The 26,906-nt window shown below is 43.8% G+C and overlaps 1 protein-coding gene and 1 long non-coding RNA gene across 9 annotated transcripts in view; both read right to left on the minus strand.

The window, feature by feature from the left end:
* Nucleotides 1–26,906, minus strand: part of LOC126981273 (sodium/potassium/calcium exchanger Nckx30C-like) — a 137,241-nt gene that overhangs the window by 83,615 nt on the left and 26,720 nt on the right. The window lies entirely within an intron of this gene.
* LOC126981274 (uncharacterized) lies at nucleotides 8,645–10,191 on the minus strand. Its single transcript, XR_007733871.1, has 2 exons — nucleotides 9,080–10,191; nucleotides 8,645–8,924 (listed from the first exon to the last, which is right to left on the minus strand). It is a non-coding gene; the product is annotated as an uncharacterized LOC126981274 (long non-coding RNA).

Below are 26,906 nucleotides of genomic sequence, written 5' to 3' on the forward strand. Positions count from 1 at the left end.
CCTTTTTTCCTTCTTTCTATCTCTTTTTCCTCTCCTTTCTCCCTCCCTCTCTCTCCCTCTCCCTTCTTTTTCCCCTTCAACTACCAACATCACCCTTCTTCCTTTTTTCTATCTTTTTTCCTCTCCCTTCCCCCTCCCTCTCTCTTCCCCTTCCCCCTTCGACTACCAACATCATCGACCCCCCTCCCCCCCAAAAAAACAACAATAACAACAACCATAATATCACAGCCACTCACCGATCCACCCACTCACGGCTAAACCAAACATCAACCAACAAACAAACATAATAAAATAAATGATGTCAACGTCGGTGCTGGGGCGGAATAAACGAAATAAAACGAGGGACTGGAGTTTAGGCACGTACAGAGGGAGGGAAGGGGGGGAAGAAGGGAGGGGGGAGTGAGTGAGGGAGGGAAGAGGGAAGAGGTTGTGAAGTGGTGGTGTTGGAGAGAAGGAGAGGAATGGGTGAAAGGAAGGAAGGAAAGAAGGAAGGAAGGGTCGAAGGAAGGATGGAAGGAAGAGAAGGAATGAAGAGGTGAGGAGAGGAAAAGAAGAAGTTTTAGGACGGGAGAAAGAGAAAGGAAGGAAGGAAGGAAGGAAGGAATAGGAGAAGTAAGGAGGAGGAGTAGGAAGAAAGATAAAAGAGATAAGAGAAAGGGAGATAAAGAGAGGGAGAGGAAGAGAGGTAAAGAAGGAAGGAAGAAGGAAGGAAAATAAAGAAGGAAGAGTAAAGAAAGACGGAAGAGAAAGAAAGAGGAAAGGAAGGAAAGAAGAAGAACGAGGAAGAAGAAAAGAAGAAAAAAGCAAGAAAATGAAGAAAAAAACAAAGAAGAAAAGGAGAAAGACAAAAGAAGGAATAAAACGATAAATAAGAAGAACCAGAAGATGAGAAAGTAGGAAGGAAGGAAGTGAGGAAGAGGAAGAGGAGGAAAAGAAGAATGGAAGAGAGAGAGAGAGAGAGAGAGAGAGAGAGAGAGAGAGAGAGAGAGAGAGAGAGAGAGAGAGAGAGAGAGAGAGAGAGAGAACTGAGGTGGAGTAGTGAAGGTTTTGGTGTTTAAAGCCTCCAACAGTCACCTCCTCCTCCTCCTCCTCCTCCTCCTCCTCCTCTTCCTTTTCTAATCTTCTTGTTCTCATCATTGTTCGTCTTATTCCTTATTTTGACATTTTTCTTTCTTCTTTGCTTCCTATTAATTTTCTTTCTATCTTTCTTTATCCCTTTCCCTTTCATACTTTCTCCCCTATTCTTCTTTTGGTCTTTGTTACTTTTTCCATTTTCTCTGCTTTTTTTCTACTCCTTTTCCTCCTATTTTTTTTTTTTCTTCTTAATAACTTTTTCTTTCATTTTCTTGTCTTGTTTTCTAATTTGCCTCTGCTTCAGTATTCTTCTTTCCCTTCTCCTCCTCCTCCTACTCTTCTTCCTCCTCCTCCTCCTCCTCCTCCTCCTCCTCCTCTCTCTCTCTCTCTCTCTCTCTCTCTCTCTCTCTCTCTCTCTCTCTCTCTCTCTCTCTCCCTGAGGAGGCTAAATCAGTACCATGCGATGACATAACCTCTTGAGGGGTCAACTGCGGGGGGGGAGGGAGGAGGAAGGAGGAGGAGGAGGAGGAGGAGGAGGAGGAAGAAAGAGGAAGGGGGGGAGGGATCAAGTGACAAAGGGGGAAGAGGTGATGGGAAGGGGGGAGAGGGAAAGGGAAGGAAGAGGAAGGGGGAAGGAGGAAGAGAGGGGAGGAAGAGGAAGGGGGAAGGAGGAAGAGAGGGGAGGAAGAGGAAGGGGGAGGGGGGAAGAGAGGGGAGGGGTCATCCCAGCGAACAATGCTCCTCTGATCAATATTGCTGATGTTGGGGCCGCGGAGGAGGAGGAGGAGGAGGAGGAGGAGGAGGAGGAGGAGGAGGAGGAAGGAGAGGTGAAAAGAAGTCAAGGAAAAAGTTGAGACACAAAACAAAGAAACAAAATCTCTCTCTCTCTCTCTCTCTCTCTCTCTCTCTCTCTCTCTCTCTCTCTCTCTCTCTCTCTCTCTCTCTCTCTCTCTCTCTCTCTCTCTCTCTCTCTCTCTCTCTCTCTCTAAAGAAAGAAAGCGAGCCTAGGGATGCAGGGGAGAGAGAGAGAGAGAGAGAGAGAGAGAGAGAGTTGCTTTAAGTAAAAATATCAGAAGCGTTGACACGGAGGGAACAGTTTTCCTTTTCCTCTGTCTTTTCCTCTCTCTCTCTCTCTCTCTCTCTCTCTCTCTCTCTCTCTCTCTCTCTCTCTGACTTTTCTCGTTCGTTTCTCTCGCTCCTTTTCTTCCTTTCTCTGTAACTTTTTCCGGTCAGTCTTTTTTTTTCTCTTCCTCTCTCTATCTCTTTCTTCCTGTGCATCGTAAGTGAAAAATAGGCAATAAAACTTTACTTCAATATTACGAAGAAAGAAAAAAAAGACTAACTCAATATTCATGTTCAAATTTTCGTCAACCTCACCGGAAAAAGCAAACCAAAAAGGCAAACAAAAAATTAGAGAACAAAAATATGGAGATGGAAACGAACAAAGACGAAACAGAACAACAACAACAACAACAACAACAACAACAACAATAACAACAACAACAACAAATAAAAAGCAGAAAGAAGAAGAAGAAGAAATAAAACTAGTATAATGGACCCAGAGCGGCGTTGAACCCAAGCCCAAAAACGAGACAGCGAAAAGAAAGAAAAAGACAGAAAGGAAAGAAATAACGAATGAAACCAAAAACATTCAATATGACCTTTCCATACTGCTACGAGCCTCTCTCTCTCTCTGAATCTGGGTCACGGGGCTGTGTGTGTGTGTGTGTGTGTGTGTGTGTGTGTGTGTGTGTGTGTGTGTGTGTGTGTGTGCATCATGAAAAGCTCGCCTTCCCTCGCCCTTTCACCCTCCATACAAAAAAAAAGGAAGAAAAAAACCAAAAAAAAAACCCTTCCTCCCTCTAAGCCTTCCGCCCTGGACATAGGCTCACCACGCTGCCTTTTTCCTTTTCCTCACTAGCAATGAAAGCACAAACATATTTCTCGTTCATATTTTCCTGCTACGTCTCGACCTTAAAAAAATATATGAACCAGCAAGAAGTAGGCCACTGAATCACAACGCTTCCTTTTCTACCCTTTTCGTCACTACCATATGGAAAGCATAAATAAGTTCCCCTTTCAGATTCTTTAGCTCCGTCTCTCCACCCTAAAGATATATCACTAGAGAGTAGGTCACTGGCTCACTACGTTAACTTTTTTTCCCTTTCGTTACTACCAGTGAAAGCACAAATACAAATCCCTCTTTCATCATCTCCTGCGTCGTCTTTCCATCCTAAAGATATCTCACTAAGAGTAGGTCACTGGCTCACCACGCTGTCATTTTTCCCGTTTCGTTTCTATTAAGGGAAGCACAAAGACTAATTCCCTCGTTCCTCAGTGTTCATCCGTCTGTTTCATCCGTTCCCCCGTCAGTCTCTTTTTCCGTCCCTTCACCCGTCAGGTTATTCGTCTCTGTCTATTTCTCTTCCCTTCACACCTCATTCAGTTCCTTTCATTCTCCTGTCAGACTACTCTACTCTCTTCCTCTGTCTTCTACCCATAAGATATATCGCTAAAGAGTAGGTCACAGAGATCATAGCAATACCATCTGAGGAAAGTACAGAGGCGTATTTACCTTACTTTCTCCTTCTCCTTCTCCTCTACCCTGGAAATGTATCACTGAAGAGTAGGTCAGAGAGAATACCTCGATGCTATCTTTTATTACAATCGGAGAAGGCACACATACGGACTTCTCTTTCACATTCTCCTTTTCTTTCTTTTCTCCACCCAAGAAATGTATCACCAAGAGTAGGTCAGAGGGAGAGAGAAGAGAGGCTGCTGCTGCTGTTGTTCTCCACGGTATGATATATGGGCCGACCGCGTTTATATTTCACTTTTATTCTCCTATTCCTCTCTCCCTCCCTCCCTCCCTAAACGTTACAATAGAGCAGGTCAACAGAGTATAAAAGAAGCTGCCACAGTTGTCTTTTACAGTAGGAAACGAGCGCTGGCTACGTTTATATTAGTCTCCAGTGCTGCTGTTACTCCTCGGGGTAGAGTAGAAGATAATAACCTTGAGTTACAACCTAATCCAACCGCTGCCACCATTGTAATAGATTCTAACATGATCCTACCGCTGCCACCAGTGTAATGTGTTCCTACGAGCAGTGATCTTCTGAACTCTCCATATCCGGTATATTTGTACTCTGAATAAAAGGAGAATATAAAGAGACGGTAAAGAAGGAGAAGGAGGAGAAAAAGGAGGAGATATTGGGGTGAGGTGAAGAAAATGAAGAAAGGGAAGGAGGAGGAAGAGGGGAATGGTAAAAGAATCACGAGAAGAGAAATGGTGAGAGAGAGAGAAAGGATCATCAGCTTCCAAAAATGTAGGAGGGAAATTTACTGTAGGCTTTTCCTTTTCCCATTCTTGAGCTCTGTGCCGAGAAGGAGGAGGCGGCGGCGGCGGCGGCGGTGACGGGAGGGAGGGGAGGAGGAGGAGGAGGAGGAAGACGAGTACGAGTGGGTGGTAAGATTTCAAAAAAGGCATAAAAAAGGAGCGTAGGAAAACGGAAAAAAAACTATCTATCCATAAGTGATCTATCGAGGTCAGGTTGCAGTATTTGCCTCTCTCTCTCTCTCTCTCTCTCTCTCTCTCTCTCTCTCTCTCTCTCTCTCTCTCTCTCTCTCTCTCTCTCTCTCTCTCTCTCTCTCTCTCTCTCTCTCTCTCTCTCTCTCTCTCTCTCTCTCTCTCTCTCTCTCTCTCTCTCTCTCTCTCTCTCTCTCTCTCTCTCTCTCTCTCTCTCTCTCTCTCTCTCTCTCTCGTAAACGCCTCCATTCCTGCCCATGATGGGAGGCTTTGCTCCTCTGCTGTCTCCTCTCCTCCCTCTCTCACACCCGCCCTCTGCCTTCCTTTTTCCATTAGCACGACCGTCTCTCTCTTCGGGCCATGCCTCACACCCTCTTTTCACATCTTTTCGACACCATCTCCATCACCGTCAGTCTTGGTTCGCCCGTTCCATCACTCACGACCACCTAAAACCAAGATCTCTCCCTCTCTTTGCTTCTTTCGTGCGCTGCCTAACAAGATCACACATCACTTCGACATCCTCACCAACGCTCTTCGCTGATATCCTTCTGTTGTCCCTTCGCCGGCTCGTTCCGCCCCATCACTCCCTGCCAATGACTAGCTTTCTCGCGCCCTGCATTAGCATCAGCGACTCTCCCTCTTCCTCTCTCTCTCTCTACGCCTTTTCGCGCGAGGCATAACGACCTCCTCCTCTCGAATCATTCCGACATCATCGCCTTCGCAGTCGTTGCATCCACTCTTGCTGTCGCCGCTTCTGCCGTCGCCGTCCGCCTCTCCGCGCTACATTTCACTTCAAGGACAAAGAGAGAAGGATTCAGTTCGCCTTCCGACCGTTCTTCCCCCCAATTCCCTCCAACGATATTACTTCGCTGGTATGGTTCCTTCCTTTCCTCCGCGAATGCTAAACTCTCCCTCTCTTCCCTCTCTCACTTTCTCTCTTTCCCGTCTTCCTCCTCCCCCTCCTCTGACTCCTTCTTCGCCTGGCACGATTCCAAATGCCGCCTTAATTCTTGTCCTAATGTCGGCGTAACCTTTTGTGCATCGTCATAATGTTTTCAGGTCGGGTTTCTGTTCTTTTATCCAGCTTCTCATTACCTCGCCGGAGAGGGAGGGAGTCGGGTCGCTCGGGCGCGCCAGCATTTACATTTCCCTCAAGACAAAGCGGGCCAAAAAGAGATGTGTGTGTGTGTGTGTGTGTGTGTGTGTGTGTGTGTGTGTGTGTGTGTGTGTGTGTGTGTGTGTGTGTGTGTGTGTGTGTGTAAAAAAAGAGAAGGATGTTTCGGAGAGGACAGACAACAATCATGACTCGGTCGGTATATGAAAGGAAACGGACCGAGAGAAATGGGTATGTCCAACTCTCTCTCTCTCTCGCGCGCGCCCCTCCCCCCCACCCCCTCTCTGCCTGGCGTGCCGCTGGGAGGATCATTTGTTCGGAGGTTCATTTAATTTATGGTTCAGCGTTGTTGTGCGCCGCTTGTCTCCGCTTCGTTACAATGTCCGGTCCGGTGTTTTGTTACGTGTGTGTGTGTGTGTGTGTGTGTGTGTGTGTGTGTGTGTGTGTGTGTGTGTGTGTGTGTGTGTGTGTTTGTTCGTCCGGAAATCCTTGTCGCTCTCTGTCTTTCTCTGTGTCTGTGTCTCTTTCTCACTGTCTTTCTATCTCTCTTTTCTCTTTGTTTGGGATAGGTTTGGTAAGTATGTTTTATCTCTCTTTCTTGTAAATCTTTCCTTTGGTTTATCATTCCTCTATTCTCCGTCTGTTTTGCTTTCTTGTTTTTTTATGCGAGTAATCGGTTTGTCTGTCTGTCTGTATTGTTGTGGACGATTCTGCTTTTTTCCGCGTTGATATTTTACATTTTGAGGTCTGTCTGTATTTCGTTTCTGTTTTTGTCCATGTTTATTATTATTATTATTATTATTATTATTATTTTGTGTCGTTTTTCCGTTTGTCTGATTATAAGTCCGTTCACTCACCCGTCTAACCATCTGTCCATTCCTTCATCCATTAGTTTATTCGTCCGTCTGTTTTGTTCATCCGCCAGTTTGTGTATCCGTCTGTCTCCTTTCTCCCTTCATCTACCAAGTTTATTCGCCCGTCTGTCTCTTTCCGTCCATTCACCTCTGATTCTGTTCGTTCTTCCCATCTCCCGTCAGATTGTGTATCCGTCTGTCTCCTTTCTCCCTTCATCTACCAAGTTTATTCGCCCGTCTGTCTCTTTCCGTCTATTCACCCCTCATTCTGTTCGTTCTTCCCATCTCCCGCCAGTTTGTTTCGTCCGCCTGTCTCCACCCGTCCCTTCACCCGTCAGTAATCCACACAGCCTTCACGCGCCGTCGCCGGATTATCACTCAACTTGGAACGCACGTCTGTTTGGTTCTCGTAAGCGTTTACACACGGCTGAGCTCCCATCCCCTTCGAGCCTGTAATCCCCCCGTCACCCCTCACCCCTCAGGACGCGCTAATCCCCCTTCCTCTCCCTCCCTGAATCCCAGTCCTAAACACTATGCCATAATCCTCCCATAGTTTATTACCTTTGATTTGAGTACCTTCAGAACCATCACCAAATCAATCTGCACTATCCCCACCCCTCAGGACGCGCTAATCCCCCTTCCTCTCACTCCCTGAATCCCTAATCCTAAACCCTACGCCTTATATCCCCTTATAGTTAAGTTACCTTTGATTTGAGTACCTTCAGAAACATTATCTTCAAATCAGTCTTATCGTCTTTGATTCTCCAATACACTGTTCGTATCGTGACCCCCCAAGACTCTAATCCCTCTCTTTGTGTGTGAATTCCTTCCCCCTGATCCTAATTTATCCTTAATCCTCCTATACTTAGTTTCCTTTCGATTTCAATTCCTTTAGAAACCTCCCCTGGAAATCAATCTTCTTATTTTTGATTATCTAATATATTGCACGAATCTTGTCCTCATCACCTTGAAGAAAACACCTTTCATCATTGGTCTTTGTATATGCAAGCCACGCCCTCTATTCAAATCAGGCCAATGGGAAAGGTTTCTCTTATTGGTGGTTGCCGGGCCGGAGTGGGAGGGGCTTATTCTCAGGGTTATTGTGAACGGGGGTATGATTTCTGATTTCTTACATATGGCTTATAATCTTCTTTGCCTTCCTCATCCTTCCTTCTCTTCGCCTCACTCCCTTACCCTACCTGGCCTACCCCCCCCACTACCTCATCTCCTGCAATGCACTAATACCTGATTCCTCACCTTCTCCGCCTTCCTGACCTTTATTTTTTACCTGTTTTTGTGCTTCTTTCAAATTTGTTCCTCACATCTCACCTCCTTCCATTCCTTATATGATCTCCCCTTCTTCCCGGAATCTTCTCCATATAATAACGCCTGAATTCTCATCTTTGCGCTACAATCCTCTCTTTTTTTTCCTGCTTACATCCCTGAGCTTCTATGTTTTATCTATTTTTGTATCTCTCTTTCAAAATTTTCCCTCTCACCTCATCTCATTCCTCTTCCTTATCCCTTCCAACCTTCTTCTTGCCTTCAACTTCAATAAGCTAATCTCCCTGATCTTATAATTTTCTTTTGCTTATTCCTCCCTTTCAAATTTGTCCTTCACATCTCACTTCTCTCCGTTTCTCTATCTTTTCTTTCTGTCAACTTCTCAACACACTAATGTCTAATTCCTCATCTTCTCAGAATTACAATCCCCTTTCACCTTAACCTTCTTGAGCTTCTAATTATCTTATTCTTGTGCCTCCGTTTCAAATTTGTCCTTCACTCCTCACCTCTTTCCCTCCCTTATCCCTTCTAACCTCCTTTGTATCCTCTCCTTCAATATCCTAATTCTTGATTCATCCTCTGAGAACTTCAATCCATCTTCTTTATTTCGCTGAGCTTCTAATTTTCCTATACCTGTGCCTTTCTTTTAAGTTTATCCTTCACTCCAAACTTTTTTTACGTTCCTTATTCCTTGTAACCTTCTTTGCGTCATTTCCGTCAATATTCTCATTCTTGATTCCTCACCTTTTCTGAATTACAACGCATTTTCTTTACATTCCCGACCTTTTGTTTCTTCTATTCTGGTGTATCCCTTTCAAATTTGTCCCTCTCACCTTCTTTGCGTCAGTTCCTCTAAAACCTTAATTCTTGATTCCTCACCTTTTCTGAATTACAACGCATTTTTTCTTTACATTCCTGACTTTTTTTTTCTTTCTTGTGCTTCCTTTTCAAATTTGTCTCTCACACCCTACCTCGTTCCCTTTCTAACCTCTTCTTTGCGCCATCTCCAATACATTCTTCATTCCTCACCTTTTCTGAATTATTAAACAGTTTTCTTCTTTACATTCCTGACCTTTCATTTTTTTTTTCTTGTGCTTCCTTTTCAAATTTGTCCCTCACACCTCACCTTTTTCCCTTCCTTGTCTCTTCTTTGCACCATCTCCAATACATTCTTCATTCCTCACCTTTTCTGAATTATTAAACAATTTTCTTCTTTGCATTTCTGACCTTTCATTTCTTTTTTTCTTGTGCTTCCTTTTCAAATTTGTCCCTCACACCTCACCTTTTTCCCTGTCCTCCTTTTTGTGTTTCCTTTCCCTACTGTCATGGTACGTTTTTTAATATATATATTCTTCATTCCTATCTATTTACTATCTTCCTCTCCCCCGTCCTTCCTTCCTTCCTTCCTTTCTTCTTCTTTCAAACCACCTTCTTCTTATCTCCCCTCCCCCATACTCCTTCATTTCCTCTCTATAACCTGCTTACTATAACTCACTGCGAAAACTAAACTCCCAATAATTTTTTGAGCGTCTTTTTTTTATATATTTCGAATCGTACCCAAGCGAGGAGATTAACACAATATTTCTCTCAATGGTGCGGAGGAAAAGGTCTGGTTGGGGTTATGTATGTGTCTATTTTTTTTTACTTTATTTTTTTACTATTTTTTTCTGTATCCTGTTTGGTCGTTTTTCCTTCCTGTCTCTTTTTTTGTTGTTGTCTAATTTTTTTCTTGTTTTTATTTTCGTCTTCCTCGATCAGTTTCTTGTATTCCATCTCGTTCTCGTTTTTTCTTCCTATCTCTTTTGTTTCTTTGTTGCTGTCTACTTTTCTTCTTATTTTTATTTCCGTCTCCCTCGATCTCTTTCTTGTATTCCATCTCGCCCTCGTATATTTTTTTTCGCACAGTGTGATGATGGATGTGGTGGCGTTCTGGCGAGACTCCCAAAGAAAAAGGAAAAGGTGCAGGTATCGGGTAATTTCGTGAAGCACCCGCCAGCAATTTTGTAGTTGTGCTGAGTTATTTTTCTCCAGGGAACAATGAAAATGGAGGTGGTGGAGGTGGTGGTGGTGGTGTGGGTGGGTGGTAATTGAGACAGTAGTAAGATAAGTATAGTTGGAGTGGTGGTGGTAGTAGTGGTAGTAGTAGAAGTAGTAGTAGTAGTAGTAGTAGTAGTAGTAGTAGTAGTAGTAGATACATCCAGCTGTTTGTGGTCGAGAGGAGGAAGAGAAGAGTAAAAGGAAAAGTGGAAGAGAAGGAAAAGAAGGAGAAGGAGGAGGAGGACATGGAGGAGTAAAGGCTACGAGAAACAGTCTTGTATGTGGGGGGGAGGGGAAGGAAGAGAAGGGAGAAGTTTACTGCAGAGGTCCTCGTCGGGGGGGGGATGGGGAAAGAAATCTGATGGAGGAAGGGACGAAGGGACGAGAGTTGGGGGATAAGGAAGGGGCGGGAGGAAGGGGATAGGCATATGTGTGTGTGGCTGTCAGGAACGGAATGGCTAACACACAAACCACACACACACACACACACACACACACACACACACACACACACACACACACACAGTCTCTCTCTCTCTCTCTCTCTCTCTTTCTCCCCCCCCCTCCCCCTACCACCCACACACAATCTCTACCAGGACAGCCGCGAGAGGGCAGCACTTCCAAGGCATCAAAACTAGGGCGACTCAAGCCGTAATTTGGACGGTACTTGGCGCACGAGACTGTCCTTCACCCCCTGATTAGCGGCCACTCGCGAGCAAGACAACGCCGGCCTCAGATTAATACCAGGAAGCGCCTCTTCTCCCTAGCCGGCGAAGTAGGGCAGCCCGCGCCGTCACTGGGCCGGGAAAGTCGATCTCCACTTAGTAACCGGTCACGCAACGCAGCCGACCGCCCGACCAGCCAACCAGCCAGTCGACCAGAAGCCCAGTCTTTCCGTAGCCCAGCCAAACAGCCAGTCAACCAGAAGCCCAGTCTTTTCGTAGTCCAGCCAACCAGCCAGTCGACCAGAAGCCCAGTCAGTCCGTAGCCCAGTCAATCAGAAGCCCAGTCTTTCCGTAGCCCAGCCAACCAGCCAGTCGACCAGAAGCCCAGTCTTTCCGAAGCCCAGCCAACCTGCCAGCCACCCAACCAATCAACCATCCAGTCATCCAATCAGCCTATCTCTCACACTCTAATGGTTTTTTTTTAATTCCTCCCTCTCCTTTCTTACTCTTCAATCACCCACCCAACCAGGAGCTCAACCACCCAGTCAACCAGCTAACCAACCATCCAACCAATCACCCAGCCAGCTTGTAGGTCGGTAGGGAAGTAGGTCGTTAATCAGGCAGCTCGATAGCCACCCGCCCAGCCAGTTAGTGAGCCAGGGAGCGAGGCAGCTGAACGGTCGGGGAGTGTTAATGTTAAAACTTACCCTGGATAATAGAGGTAGGTACAGGGGCTCGGACAGTCAGTTAGTTAGTTAGTTAGTCAGTCAGTCAGTTGGTAAGATAAAAAGGAAGATAAACTGGGGAAGGAAATAGGAAGAAAAAAGGAAGATAAGGGAAAGGAGTAAATTGTAAGTGTTTTAAGAGTAGATAGATTCAGATATAGAGATAGATATTTTTATAGCATAAGTTAGATAGGCAAGCAGAGAAATGAAGGGAGTGAATGGGTAAATAAATGGAAGAAGAGGGAAAAGACTAAAGCGTTTTGAGATAGATAAATATAAATAGATAGTTTTTTCAGCCTCTATCACTCTCCCTTCACTCATTTTTTTCCCTATCATTCCGATCACTCGTCCATCTTCCTCAACTTTCAAACCTTCCACACGTTATCAGCCCATTCCCATCACCCCGTCAGATCCCATCACTTCCAATGTCACCATCTATTCCCATCACGAACCGTCACTACTGGACACCATCAAACCCCCATCGCCACTGTCCCATCACGCTTCGCACCACCATACCCCATCACCACTAAGCCCAAATACACCCCATCACCACTAAGCCCAAATACACCCCATCACCACTAAGCCCAGATACACCCCATTGCCACTCCCCCATCATTACCAATACACTCCATACACCCCATCATCAATACTCCCCACCATCGTACCCCATCAATACTGTCCCATCATCACCACTAAAGCCAATACACCCCATCACTGCTGCCCCATTCCCTGTGTCCCATCGAGTCCCACTGCCCCATCATGCCCCATCAACACCACTGCCCACTATAGTATCCCATCACTACTGCCCCATCACGCCCCATCGCCAGGCAACAAAGAGCTCGCGGGGCCCCAGACGGCGGAGGAACAGGATTTGAACACGGCAGCTTCAAGGCGGGGGCGGTGGCGATGGTGGCGGGGTGTTGGTGCGGAAGGGGGGGCGCGGGAGAATTCGGGGGGTGAGGGGGGTGAGAGAGGGGGTAGAGGGAAGCGTGGGAGAGTGTTAGGAGAAGAGGGAAGGGATGGGGGAGGGAGGAGGGAAAGGGGGAGGGAATTTTAAGTCTGTTTCTCTTTCTCTCTCACTTTCTTTTTCCTCTCTCTTTTTTCTCTCTCTTTCTCTCTCGCGGCAGATGCAACGAAGTGTCTTTATGAGCAAAAATTAAAGCGGGAAAATGGACGAAAGAAAATGTTTTATTACGTTAGGGAGGAAGTCAATACGAGGAGGAGGAGGAGGAGGAGGAGGAGGAGGAGGAGGAGGAGGAGGATAGAGTAGATGAGAACTGTCTACATTGTTAAAGGGATAGACAAAGGAGAGAGAGAGAGAGAGAGAGAGAGAGAGAGAGAGAGAGAGAGAGAGAGGAAAAAAATAAACCACGCGTTATCAATTCACAGCAACTCAACAACAAGAAAAACATAAAAAAAAAAATAAATAAATAAATAAATAAATAAATCTACCTAACCTCTAAGACTCCAGAACAACAGGTAATGAGGCGCCAAGATGAGGGACAGGAGGAAGAGGAGGAGGAGGAGGAGGAGGAGGAGGAGGAGGAGGAGCCACGACCCTCCTTCATCTCGCCTCAGCTCCTTATTTCGTCCATAAGTTATTGAAGGAGAGGAAGTGAAGGGCAGTTTGCCACTTATCAACCGACAGGAGAAGACGAAGGAGCAGGAGGAGGAGGAGGAGGAGGAGGAAGAGGAGGAGGAGGGGGAGGAGGAGGAAGGAGAAGAGGAAAACGAGGTGGTGGAGAAGGAATAGCAAGAGGAATGGATGAAGGAGGAAGAGGAGGAGGAGGAGGAGGAGGAGGAGGAGGAGGAGGAAAGGAAAGACGAAGGAGAAGAGGAAGAAGAAAAAGAAAAAGCAGAAAAGAAATACTCGTAAATTACCACTCCTGTTATCTACGCGGAAGAGAGTTAGGAGGAGGAGGAGGAGGAAGGGAAGGAGGAGGAGGAGGAGGAGGAAGAGGAGGAGGAGGAAGAGAAAGCAGAAAATTAATAAAGTGGACCTCCTATCAACTTGGAAGAATTATAGGAGGAGGAGGAGGAGGAGGAGGAGGAGGAGGAGGAGGAGGAGGAGGAGGAGGAAGAGTTGGAAGGGAGGAGAGGGCTATTTCACCTGTACTCTTCACCTTGATTTCCCTGTCACGACTTTTTACATCACGACACGGAAGCGAAGAAAGAACGGCCCGAAGTCTTACCCTCGTTCCTCACACGTTCATTATCTTCCTCAAGTACCAATACATCTTGCGAGAACGTCTCCACTGGGATCTCTCTCTCTCTCTCTCTCTCTCTCTCTCTCTCTCTCTCTCTCTTTCCCTAAGTGTTGATAAGATAGAATATACGAACATTTTAAGTGACGAAAAGAGAAGAGAAATGAGAGAAAGGAATAAGACGGAAGAAAAAGGAAGAGGAGAAAAGAAGATGGTGATGAAGAAGACGCTGATGAAGAAGAGCAAGAACAAGAACAGCATGAACAAGGACAAGAACAAGAAATAAAAGAAGAGGAAGAAGAACAATAAAAAAAGACGAAAAAGAAAAAGACGAAAAAAAAAGATTACAAGGGAAAAGAAAAAGAAGAAGGGAAGAAGAAGGCGGTGGTGGTGGTGGTGGTGGTTTCCCCTTCCATTGTTTCCCTTCGCGGAGTGAGAGATTGACTTCCTCTTGTCTCGCCCACTAGCTTCCGCCCTAGACACGAGACACTTGTGATTCTGGTGGCGGTGGTGGTGGTGGTGATGGGTGGTGGTGGTAGTGGTGGTAAGGAGAGTAGCAGTAGTAGTAGTAATAGTAGTAAAGTAGAAGTACCAGTATTCTAAGTAGACATGGTAGTATTAGTTAGTAGTGACACCTCTCCTCTCGAAATTGACCTCTCTTTTAGCCATTCTTCTAAACTCTTTTTATTAAGGCAGTGATTAGCGGGCTTTTTCTCTCACTTTTTTTTCCCCTTGAGATGTTTCCCTTACTGTAGAAAAAAAAGTCGTATATAGAGGGAGCAATTTTAGCATCTCCGATCTACCTACGACCACACAAACCTAATATAGACCCAAACTCAATCAAAACCATCATAATATTTATATAGTCGAGGGCATGATGTTATTTCTGGTAGCAAACATTTCTTTATACTATAGACTTAAAATTATGGAAAATCCTATAAAGTCGAATGCATGACGTTATTTCTTGGCGCGAACATCCTAATACCACGAAAATACACTCGCCCCTAACTGCCAATACATTCCCCGGCCAATTATCGAAGAGGAGTAAGTGGTGGAGCTCAAGTGGATCGCCCGATAATAACACCTCTTCCTTCCACCCACTTTAAGAGCTCCACTTGAGGAACCCATCGCGTTATCAAGTTCAAGACTTTATCATTAGTTTTTTACAGCGAGGGGGACAGCTGAAGGGGAAAACACAAAGACAGTACCAAAATATACCCGCTAAACGCTACTCAGGCAAAGGAAACAAAGAACGAGAGGCCAAGAGATGTCAATTCCGGGCGAAGAACATCAGAATTAATACCACGTCTCCACATCAGTCTTCCTTTATCATTATCATCATTATTATTTGAAGAGACGGATCAGGAAAAGAGGGAGGAATTCGGACACTATAAGCGACCTGCTCAGAAACCCCCAAACACTTGAGACGCCGAGAAAGGGAAAATGTAAATCAAAACGATGAGAAAGGAGAAAGTTGACAAGAGAATTTAGGACATGGACCCACATTCTCTATTTCGAAGGTTCACACACCCACATTGGACAAGGCTTTCATAGCGGTTATTGTAGATATTTCCATGAGTAGTTTTATGAGCCGAGTTGACAAGATAATTAAGAACATGGACCCACATTCTCTATTTCGAAGGTTCACACACCCACATTAGACAAGGCTTTCATAGCGGTTATTGTAGATATTTCCATGAGTAGTTTTATGAGCCTAGTGGACAAGATAATTTAGAACTTGGACCCACATTCTCCACTTCGAAGGTTCACACACCCACATTCGACAATGCTTCCATAGTGGTTATTGTAGATATTTCCATGAGTAGTTTTATAAGCCTAGTAATAGTTTGACAAGGCGTATGCACCATGAACGTGAAACACACTCATGAGAACTCAACTAATCTCCTTTGTGACCTTTGGAAATAGATATTCTGAAAGTCTTAAGTGTCTGAGAAAGCGGGCCATGGAGCGACGAGCTGAATGTGACCCAGCTGAGAGGATGCATTGGAGGAGGGACGCTGAAGGAGGGTTTTGAGACGTCTAGTGAGGGATTACGAGAGTGGGTGAAAGACAGATTACAGGGAACCAAGCATTTAGACGATGGATGAAAAGACGCACACCTGAAAACAGATTGGAATATGAGGCGGCTAGAAATGAAGCCGAGAGAATTAAAGTAAGAGCCAAGAGAGATTCATGGGAGAAACTGGGAAAAGAGCTTGAGGAAAATATGGAGGGAACTAGAAAACTCATATACAGCATAGCAAAGAACTACAAGAAAAGTGAAGATAACCCAAGGAATGATTTTAATCTTGGGGTCTCTTTACTGTTTTATACAAGACGAGTGTTAGTATTACTTTTCTGGGTGACGTGAAGTGGGAATAAAATTGTTTGGGTTTTGTTAGTCAAGAAAATATACAGTCATAAAGAGATTTACAAAAGTATGTTAAGTACAACTATACAGTTTGGGTTTTATAGGGAAGAAATATATTGTCAGGAAGGGATTTAAAAAGGCATGTGGAGTGGAAATAATGTTTTGATTTTGAAAGACAAAAAATATAGTCAGGAAGGGTTTTAAAAAGGCATGTGGAGTAGAATTAATATGTTTTGATTTTGTAAGGCAAGAAATGTATTGTCAGGAAAGGATTTAAAATAGGTATGTGGAGTGGAAATATAGAGTTTGAATTTGTAAGGCAAGAAAATATATTGTTACGAAGGATTCCAAATAAGTGTGTGAAATGTTTGGGCTTTGTAAGGGAAGAAATACACTGTCAGGAAGGGATTTAAACAAGTATGTGAAGTGGATATATGGAGTTTGAATTTTGTAAGGGAAGAAATACACTGTCAGGAAGGGATTTAAACAAGTATGTGAAGTGGATATATGGAGTTTGAATTTTGTAAGGGAAGAAATACAGTCAGAAAGGGATTTAAACAAGTATGTGAGGTGGATATATGGAGTTTGAATTTTGTAAGGGAAGAAATAAGTTGCCACGAAGGGATTTGGGGCCGATTTCACAGTCATTTTGCTTGTTTTGATCGTTACCAATGGCGGCGTTCACTGCTGTAGTATTTCCACTTAAAACTGGCCTGTGGGGTAGTGGCGGCTGCGGGGTTAGCCTTGCCCCGCAGCTTAGCACACACTCTCAACACATTTCGCTTCTTCTGCAACCATCACTACCCCATAGGCCAGTTTCACGTGGAAAACTGTAGCGTCGATCCCCGCCATTGGTAACGATGAAAACAAACAAAGTGTCTGTGAAAGCGGCTCTTAATCAAGTATGTGGAGTAGAAATAAAGTGTTTGTGTTTAGTAAGTCAAGAAAATAAACTGCTATGAAGGGTTTTTAAAGAAGAAGGTAAGAAAATATAAATTCCTTTCTGGTTAAGGTTTACGGCAATGACCTTATCTCATGGGAATCGATCTCCATTAATAAGGAAGACTGACATATAGAGAAGAGAATGTCACACACACACACACACACACACACACACACACACACACACACACACACACACACACACAGACCTGCCAATACTACCATCGACAGGGCACGGTTCTCAGCTTCAAATTCCATCAAGCCTTCACTGCCGTTATTCGATATCAATTTTTCACCGTATAAACTGAGAGGCCAATATAAGAAACCCAGAAAAAATGCCCTCAATATGGTGTTACTACAAAAAATAGCAGCACCCCCCCTAAAAAAACAAAGGAAAACACACACACACACAAAAAAAAAAAAGTAATAGAACAGGACTTTGCCACTCAGAATAAAGCAATATAAAAAAACAGAGACTTCCCCAAACTTAAGAAAACATAAATAACTAAACAATAAAACTGAAATGACAAACAAGAAAACAAAAGACGCAAACACATACACAAAAAAAAAAACTAAAAACTCAGTAATGCCTAAAAAAAGAAAAGTAAAGAAAAAGAAAACAGAATACCTTAACTATGCGAAAACAAAAAGTCGCTAACAAAGGAACAAAACACAGCAGAACGCAGCGGCAAACAGGAGCTATCCAGAAAAGTCAGTCAGATTTAGTGGTTGCCGAGGTTGTCGTGGGCACGGGGATTGTGGCTGCACGTGAGGCGAACACTCTCTTAGCCTTCCATGCCTTTCCTACAAGCATATACACAAGGCTGAAAACTCTCCTTTCCCTCCCTCATTTACCCGTTATTCTTATCCCCTTTGCTCCGTTAATATCGCATGTAGCCTCATTTACACATTCATCAGCCCTTTTCTTTCTTCCCTCCCTTTTTCTCCTCTCTTTACAACCAATTTCATGGACAGCAGTGTAGTACAGGGAGGCGCCGGCACGGTTGGCACACCTGCTGGTCACGTACACAGGTGGAAAGCCAGGACGGAACGCGGCGCCAGGCGAGTGAAACATTGGTGGAAGTCACGCCACGGGGACAGGACGGAGACTAGGCGAGGAAGCACGAGAACAGGTGGTACTGTGAACTCGTGACCAAAGTGGGACAGCGGGGGAGACGGCTGGTGTAAAAACTATGCAAAAGATGGCGCTGTACAAACTTTTCTTTTGTTAGAGGGACAGCGAGAGAGAAGGGTAGTGTCGGAACTGTGCAAGAGATAGTGCTGAGAACCCAAAACTATAGAAGGAGAGGCGAACTGTGAAGAGACTGCAAAAGGTGGTGCTGGTAAGTCGATATTATGACGGTGTAAACAAAAGAGGGAGGAAATGATAAAGTAAAGAATCTGTACAAGAGACGGCGCTGGGAACTCAAGATCGTGGAAGGTATGATAAATATAGGAAAAGAAGGATGGAATAATGAAGAAATTGTGGAATGGTATAAAATGAAGGAAGAGGAAGCGAAGGAGGAAAGATAGCGCTGTAAACTCAAGATCGTGAAAGGTATGATATATAAAAGAAAATAAGAATAGAAGAATGAAGAAATTGTGGAAGAGTATAAAATGAAAGAAGGGGAAGCGAAGGTTACACATAAGAAACTGTGGAAATATGGCGCAGTGAACTCAAGATCGTGGAAGGTATGAAAAATATAAGAAAAAGACGGATGGAAGAATGAAGAAATTGTGGAAGGGAATATTATGAAAGAAGAGGAAGCATAAGAAACTGTGGAAAGATGGCGCGGTGAATGCCAAGTGATGGAAGGTTAGAGAAAAGAATAAAAAAAGATAGAATAAAAAAATATTCTTGGGAAGGGAAAAAGTAAAGTATTAGTAAGGAACACACAGATTGAAGGGTTAGAGGAATGAGGTACAGAGGGGGAAGGTGAGGCAAGAACAGCAATTTGGTCCATTATTAATACCCGGCGTGAACATAAAGAAAGCAAATAAGCGAACCATTTCTACTCCTTTCCTTTCCTTTCTTTTCTGTCTTCGGCCATATTTCGTTACTAAAAAAAAAGGAGAAAAAATAAGCAGATTAAAAGACAGATAAATGACTCCTACAAACTAACACATGGGCTGATAAATAAAAATAGAAACAAACAAACAAAAAAGGAAAACAACGAAGATTAAATATGTATAAAGACTCGAAATCTCTCCTACATGAAAACCACAAAACAAACCAACACATATTCCAAAACTCGTGAACGTTACCTAAGACAAAAAGTTCAGATTATATATTTTTTTTCACTTATTTTCCATACGTCTTACCGCCCCCCCCCCCTTTTTCCTACTGATTCCCTTTACCGTTCCCCTTTTTCCCAGCTTTCCCCCTTCCCCCTCCTCCTTACCCTGATATCCTTCCCTATCCCCCACTTCTCCTATTGGTACTTCCCCCTTTCCCCTCCTTTCCCTTTTTCTACTGCTCTCCTTCTCCTCTCTCCCTCCACTTTCATCCTTCCCCTTCCCACCAGTGAGGTTCTTCCACTTCTTCGTCGCCCCTCCTTTTCGTTTGCCGCATAAAGATTTGCAGAAATTCCCCTCATGAGCGTTTACTGTTCCTGGGATTTGCTTCTGTGACTCAAACGCATTATTTTTTCGCTCTCAGCAAGGCTCGGAAAAGGGAGAGTTTAGAGGAGGAGGAGGAGGAGGGAGAAGGAAGAGTTAGAGGAGAAGGAAGAGGAGGAGGAAGAGGAGAAATGATGAAAAATGGAGAGGAAATAGAGGAGGAGAAAGATAAGGAGGAGCAGTTACAGGAGGAGAGAAAGAAGTAGGAAGAGGAGGAGGAGAAGGAGGTGGAAGGATAAAGAAGAAAGAGGAAATAGAGGAAGAGAAAGATAAGGAGGAGGAGTTACAGGAGGAGAAAAAGGAGGAGGTGGAGATAAAAGAATAAAGAAGGAGGAATTAGAGGAGGAGAAAGAGGATGAGGAGGTGAAATAATATGAGAAAGAAAAGGAGAAAGAGGAGGAGGAGGAGGAGGAAGAAGAAAAGCGAGAGGTAAAGTAAGAGAAAGAGGAGGAGGATGAAAATGAGAAAGAGGAGGAAGAAGAGATGAAATAAAAGTAGGAAAAGGAAGAGAAAAACAAACACAATATACAAAATCCAAGACAAAGAAACGGTTAAACAAAAGTATAAAGAAGAAAAGAAAAGAATAGAAAGAAGGAAAAAAGGAAAACAAAGGAAATGATTTAGCAAGACACTCAGATACAGGGCGGTTGAAAATGGACCAAGTGAGGGAAGGAAGGAAGGGAGGAAGGTAAGATATAGCAAAAGCATTTACCTCCATTAATACCTGCAGGCTCCTGACCCCACACCCCCTCCCGCAGCGCCTTAGTCAGGTGGACAATGGCACTGACAGGTATATGGAAGTGAAGGAAACTGCCGGGAAGGAACGAGGGAAGGAAGGAAGGGAGGGGGCGAAGGAGGAGGAAAGAGGGATAGGAGAAAGGGAGAAGGGGATGGAGAGAAGGAAGAGAGGGAGGGAAAGAGAGCAGGGGGAAAGGAACGAGGAAAGGATGGGAAGGAGAGAGAGAGAGAGGGAGTGACGAAGGAAGGAAGGGAGGGGGAGAGGAAAGAATGAGAAGAGGGACAGAGGAAAGGAGGATAAAGTAATGTAATTGTAAAGAATGAAAATAAAGAGAGAAGAGGAGAGGAGAAATATCAGGAGGAGGAGGAGGGAAAAAGAGGGAGGGAGGAGGAGATAGAGATAGGGAGAGAACGAAAGCAAAACGAGGAGATGAAGATGCTGTAGATAATGAAAGAAAGATAAAGAGGAGAGGATAAAGATAAGGAAGAGGAAGAGGAAGAGGAAGAGAAACAAAGTCAATAAAGAGAAAAGAAAAAAAGGAAAACAACAATTAGTAAAGAACAGGAAATGCAAAGAGGAGGAAAAAGTTGCCTACAAATGACAGTCAATTAGTTTTGATGAAGGCAGTCAGGCTCTCTCTCTCTCTCTCTCTCTCTCTCTCTCTCTCTCTCTCTCTCTCTCTCTCTCTCTCTCTCTCTCTCTGCTAATGGTTCTCCTCCATCAAGTCTCTAAGGGAACAAAGCATCGTGTTCTTCTTCTTCTCTTCTTCCTCTTCCCTCCTCCTCCTCCTCCTCCTCCTCCTCCTCCTCTCCTTTTCCCTTTCTTTCCTCCCCTTCCACTTCTCGTATCATCTTCTCCCTCATTAGCAAGCCACTCTCCCTCCCCTTTCCCCTCACACACACACACACACACACACACACACACACACACACACACACACACCTAATGGAAAGTCATCTATTATTTTTTTTCTCTCGTTTTTTTTCTTTTGAGGTTTCGGTAAATGAACCCTTTAGCGTCTCTCTCTCTCTCTCTCTTTTACAATGAAATCCCCACCCCATTTTCTTTAACGGATCCTCATTCAGCGATCCCATTTTCCTTAACGGGCTCAGTAAGGGAAGGGGAAACTTAATTAATCTGGCTTCCTTCATTGTCATATACCTCTCAATACCTGACTCGCCCTCCGCTGCAGACGAGAGAGGAGGAGGTGGAGGAGGAGAAGAAGAGGAAGGAGGAGGAAAAAAAAGGGCAGGAGGAGGAAGGAAGGAGAGAGTGCATAGAAGGATGGATGAATGAAGGGCAGGAATGAAAAAAAAAACTGAATAGGAGACTTTTTTTCTTTCCTTCAGTTTCCCTGCCCCCTTTATCTCCTCTTTTCTTTCTCTCTCTCCCTCTTTTTCTCTGTCTGTCTTTCTGGTCGCAATGAAAACCAAAGAGAGAGAAAGAAAAGCGAAAATAAATAGAATAAAAAGAGATATTGATATAGAACAAGTTGCATGGCGAGAGAGGGGAATCACACGCACACACACACACACACACACACACACACACACACACACACACACACACACACACACACACACACACACACACACACACACTCTAACTCCTCGAAACAAACCGAAAATCAATAAAAAAGTTTAACCACAAAAAGAAAAAAAGACACAAAACCGGCCATTTGAAAGTGTGTGGGAGTGGATTAAGGGAGGGAGGGAGGGAGAGAGAGGGAGGAAAGGGAGAGAAAGCAAGGGAGTAGAAGAGAGAATGTAATGGAATGGGTAAGGGAGGGATGGAGGGGAGAAGGAAACTGGGGGGGAGGATGGAAGGGAGGAAGTGTGAGAGAAAGGGAGGGAGAAAGCAAGGGAGTAGAAGGGAGAGAATGCAATGGACGGAGGGGAATGGGAGGGAGTTAATGGAAAGGAGAAACTGGAGTAATAGGGACGGTGGGAGAGAGGGGAGGGAGGGAAGAAGTGTGTTATGGAGAAAGACTGCGTTTGTTTTTTGGAGAGATGGAGAGAAAAGGGAGGAAGGGAGAGAAAGATATGTTGAAGGGAGAAGGAAAGAAGGGAGAGAGGGAGGGAAAGGGGAAGGGGAGGAGAGATATACGTACACTGGGAGGGAGAGAAAGAGGGAGAGAGGGAGGGAAGAAGGGAGGGAGGAAAGAAAGGGGAGATAAGGAGACAAAATGGAACAGACAATTTAAACAACACAGCCATAACGCCTCATTTAGCCCTTCCCTCCCTCCCCCCCCCTAAAAAAAAAAAGAAAGAGAGGAAAAAAAGGCAAGATATAGTAAACTTCCACTATATTACAGTAACAAGAGAGGAAAAAAAAGGAAGAAAAACTTATATTTGATCAACTATTTTTCATGGAGGAGGAAGTTTGAGGTTATCCCTACGCCTTGCTCTTCCTATTATATTTTTATATTTTCCTCTTTTTTCCCTCCTCCTGTCAACTTCCTTTTCTACTTTTTCTCGCCTTCCTTTTTTTCCATCTTCTGCTTTTCCTCCTCCTCCTCCTCTTCTATTTTTTTATATTTTCCTCTTTTTTTCCTCCTGTTTTTTTCATCTTCTGTTTTTCCTTCTCCTCCTCCTCTCCTTCTCCTCTTCTTCCTCCACCACCTTCCCCTCTTCTACCTCCTCCTCCTCTTCCTTTTCCTCGTCATCACCACCACCATCACCCTGAACGACACACACACACACACACACACACACACACACACACACACACACACACACACACACACACACCTGCTGGGTTCGTCACTTCGTTAGGGCGCAAAAACGAGAACCGAACCCCGAGAAGAAGACTTGGAGATCCACTGACGAGGCAAACAAAGAACTTCTCCTCCTCCTCCTCCTCCTCCTCTTCTTCTTCTTCTTCCTCCTCTTCCTCCTCCTCCTGTCCCTTACGTATTTACGGTTGCATTATCTCCTCCGTTTCCTCTTCCTTTCCTTCCTTTCTCCTTCCTTTTTATTTTCTTCTTTCCTTTCCTTATTCCTTCAGTCTCGTATTTTATCCTCTTCATCTTCCTTCTCTCCCTTTATTGTTTTGCCCTCTACCTATCTTCTGGGCCTTAATAAATAGTTAGATACATAGATAGATAGATAGATACAGATACATAGATAAATGATAGACAGATAGAAGAGATATCAGAGGAGTCAAGAAAATTAATATAGACGGAAATGAATAAAAACAACTTTAAACTGAATATCTTTTCCGTAATACACACAAACCCACGGACACATACAAATACAAACACACAAACACACACCTTGTCTAAATCTACGCCAAGAGAAACTGCGACACGCAATTAAAAAACACAAAGAAAAAATAAATAAACTACTCTTTCAAAAACGATGAAATGAAGGAAAGAAGGAAGAAAGACGGGGAGGGGGAGCGAGAGCGATAGGTGGGAGATAGGGAGAAGGGGAGAAAGGGAAGAGAGAGGGGAAGAAGGGGAGGAGGAGGAGGGGGGGGAGGAGGAGGACGAGGAGGAGGGGAGTATAATGAAGTACTGATGTCAATGGAGGAAATGTTGTATAGGAAGGTATGGAGGAGGAGGAGGAGGAGGAGGAGGAGGAGGAGGAGGAGGAAGAGGGAGAAGAGGTAGTTAAAAATACAGAGGAATAAAAGAACAGTGAAGGAGGAGGAAAAGAAGGAGGAAGAAAAAGAGGTAGAGGGAGGAAAGAGGAGGAGGAAAGAAGAAAGGAAGGAAGGAAGGAAGGATAGAAGAGAAACGGGAGGAAAGAAGGAAGGAAGGAAGGAAGGAAGGAAGGAAGGACAGAAGAGAAACAGAAGGAGAGAAAGGAAGGGAGGAAGGGTTAACGAAAGGAGGGAAAAGGAAGGGAGGGAAAAAAACAGGGAGGTAGAGAGGAAAGAGAAGAAGTGAGGGAAGGAAGGAGAGACAAATAAATGAGAGATAGGAAGATAGAGAGAGGGAGGGAGGGAAGGGAGGGTCAGCGAAGGGAGATAAAAAGAATGGAGAGAAAAAGAGGGAGGGAATATGTCGAAAAGGAGAAGTGTGTTATGGAGAGAGAAAGAGAGCGTTTGCTTTTTGGAGAGATGGAGAGAAAAAGGGAGGAAGGGAGAGAAAGATATGTTGAAGGGAGAAGGAGAGAATGGAGAGAGGGAGGAAGGAAGGGAGGGAAAGGGGAAGAGAAGGAGAGATATACGTACATAGGGAGAGAAAGAGGGAAAGAGGCAGGGAGGGAGGGAAGGAGGAAAGGAGGGAGAGATAAGGAGGTAGGAAGGAAGAGATAAGTGTTTGAAGGGAGGAATGGAGGAGAGAGAGAGAGAGAGAGAGAGAGAGAGAGAGAGAGAGAGAGAGAGAGAGAGAGAGAGAGAGAGAGAGAGAGAGAGAGAGAGAGAGAGAGAGACAGAGAGAGAGAGAGAGAGAGAGAGAGAGAGAGAGAGAGAGAGAGAGAGAGAGAGAGAGAGAGAGAGAGAGAGAGAGAGAGAGAGAGAGAGAGAGAGAGAGAGAGAGAGAGAGAGAGAGAGAGAGAGAGAGAGAGAGAGAGAGAGAGAGAGAGAGAGAGAGAGAGAGAGAGAGAGAGAGAGAGAGAGAACCTTCGCCCTGGATACAGTTCGGCAAAGATTTCAATTTCCTGAACAGCTGTGATTTGATCGGCCCAGAGGAGGAGGAGGAGGAGGAGGAAAGAGGAGGAGGAGGAAGAGGAGAAGGAAGAAAAGATGCATGGATGAATGATAGGAAGGAAAAAAAATGATTAAGAAATAAAGGAAAATAAAAAGTGAAAGAAGAGGGGAAGAGGAAGAAGGAGGAGAAGAAAGAGGAGGAGGAAGAGGATGAGGAAGAAAAGAGGGAGTGAATAGAAGAATGAAAGCATGAATGAATGAAAGGAAAAAAAAACAAGAAGAGGAGAATAAGAAAAATAAGAAAAGGGAGAAGGAGAAGGATGGAGATAAAGAAAGGAGAAAAGAATGATCGAACAGAGAAAGAAAAAGGAAAAAAAAATAACATACTAACAGAGATAAAAAATAAGGGAGGAAATAAATGGAGGGAAGGAAGGGAGGAGGAGGAAAAAAGAAGAGGAGGAGGAAGAAGAGGAAGGGAAGGGGAGTGAGGAGAAGCCACCACACTAACAAATGGCTTCACTCCCTTCCTCCCTCTCTCCCTCCCACTTTCCACTCCATTTCTCTCTCCCTCCCTCCCTTCAGCACGTTTCCTAACTGATGACTCTGTTAAATTCGCTTCTTCCTCTTCTACCTCCATTTTTCTTTCTTTTCTTTCCTTTTTTTCCTTTCTTCTCTCCTTCCTTCCTTTGGTTCATTTATTTTGCTTTCTCCTTCCGCTTTCTTTCGCTGAACTCTTTTCTCGCATTCTCCCTCCTTTACTTCTCTCTTTATTTCTTTATCTTTATCTTCATTTCCTTCCTCATTTCTCTCTGTCAAACTCCTTTTATCATCTCCGTCTCTTCCCTTATTTCATTCTTATTCTATTGCTCAATTTTCATTCCTTCCCTACTTCCTCTTATTCCTCTTTCTATCTTTCTTTTTCTCTATTCCTTCCTTTATTCCTTTCCTTCCCTGTTTCCTCTATCAAACCATTATATTATCTCCTCCTCCTTATCCCTTCATTTATCTTTATTTTCTGTTGGTCTTTTACCTTTTTCTTTTTCCTCTTTTTTCTCTTTTCTTTCCTTTTTTCTCCAACTCTTTCCCTCTCCCTTTCCTTTCTTCTCTTCTTTTCTTTTCATTCTTTTCTTTTCATTTTCTCTCCTTCCCCATTCCTCCCTTGCTAGTCTTTCTTTTCTTTTTCCCTTTTTTCTTTTTCTTTTCCTCATTTGTCTCATCCATCCTTTTTTTTTTTTAAGGGGGACTCAAATATTTATCACTCATTCTTGTGCTGATCATTCTTTCCCCCAGTGGTCATTTCCCTTTCCAAGAAGACCCCAAATCTCTCTCTCTCTCTCTCTCTCTCTCTCTCTCTCTCTCTCTCTCTCTCATCTTCTTATTTTTTATCTTTCCATTCAGAGAGAATTTTCATTCAGACAAGAACTTCACACAAATCTCTCTCACATTAAAAGCGTTAGAATAATTCATTTTCACGCGTATAAACTCAGTATATCTCCTCTAAATGAACAAATGGCCGTGAATTTAATAACAGGAGGCGAGATGAACGCTCTTATGTGCACCAGAATACTGCTTTTACTATTATTATTATTATTATTATTATTATTATTATTATTATTATTATTTTCATTATTATTATTATTATTATTATTACTTTATCTATATCCCCTTTCCTTCGCCTCTAATATACCATTTTTTTTCTCCTCCTCCCTTCCTTCCTTTTTTCGTCCTTATTTTCTGTTCCTCATCTCTTTTTTTCCATTATTTTTATTATTTTCTCCCTTGCTCCTCTTCTCCTTTCCTTCCCTTTCTCCCTTTATCATGACATTTTTATTTTTTCCTCCTCTTCCCTTTTTCCTTTCGTCCTTATTTTCTGTTGCTCATCTCAGGAATGAGGAGGGAAAGAACGAAGGAAAAAAAGAGAGATTGGAGTGAAGAAGGAAGCTGAGAAGGGAAACAAAGAAGATGAGGAAGGAGAAAAAAAACGACGAAAAGGAGAAAGAAATATGAATGACGAAAAGAAGGAAGGAAAAAAAAGGATAATGAAGAAGAGTAATTAAGGAAAAAAAAAAGATTAGGAGGTATATGGAGGTAAGAAGAATGAAGGAGAAAGATAGGGAAAAGGGAAAATGAAGGGAAAGGAGGAAAATGAGAATAAA

This window comes from Eriocheir sinensis, chromosome 47 (genome assembly GCF_024679095.1).
Source record: "Eriocheir sinensis breed Jianghai 21 chromosome 47, ASM2467909v1, whole genome shotgun sequence".
NCBI classification, from domain to species: Eukaryota; Metazoa; Arthropoda; class Malacostraca; order Decapoda; family Varunidae; genus Eriocheir; species Eriocheir sinensis.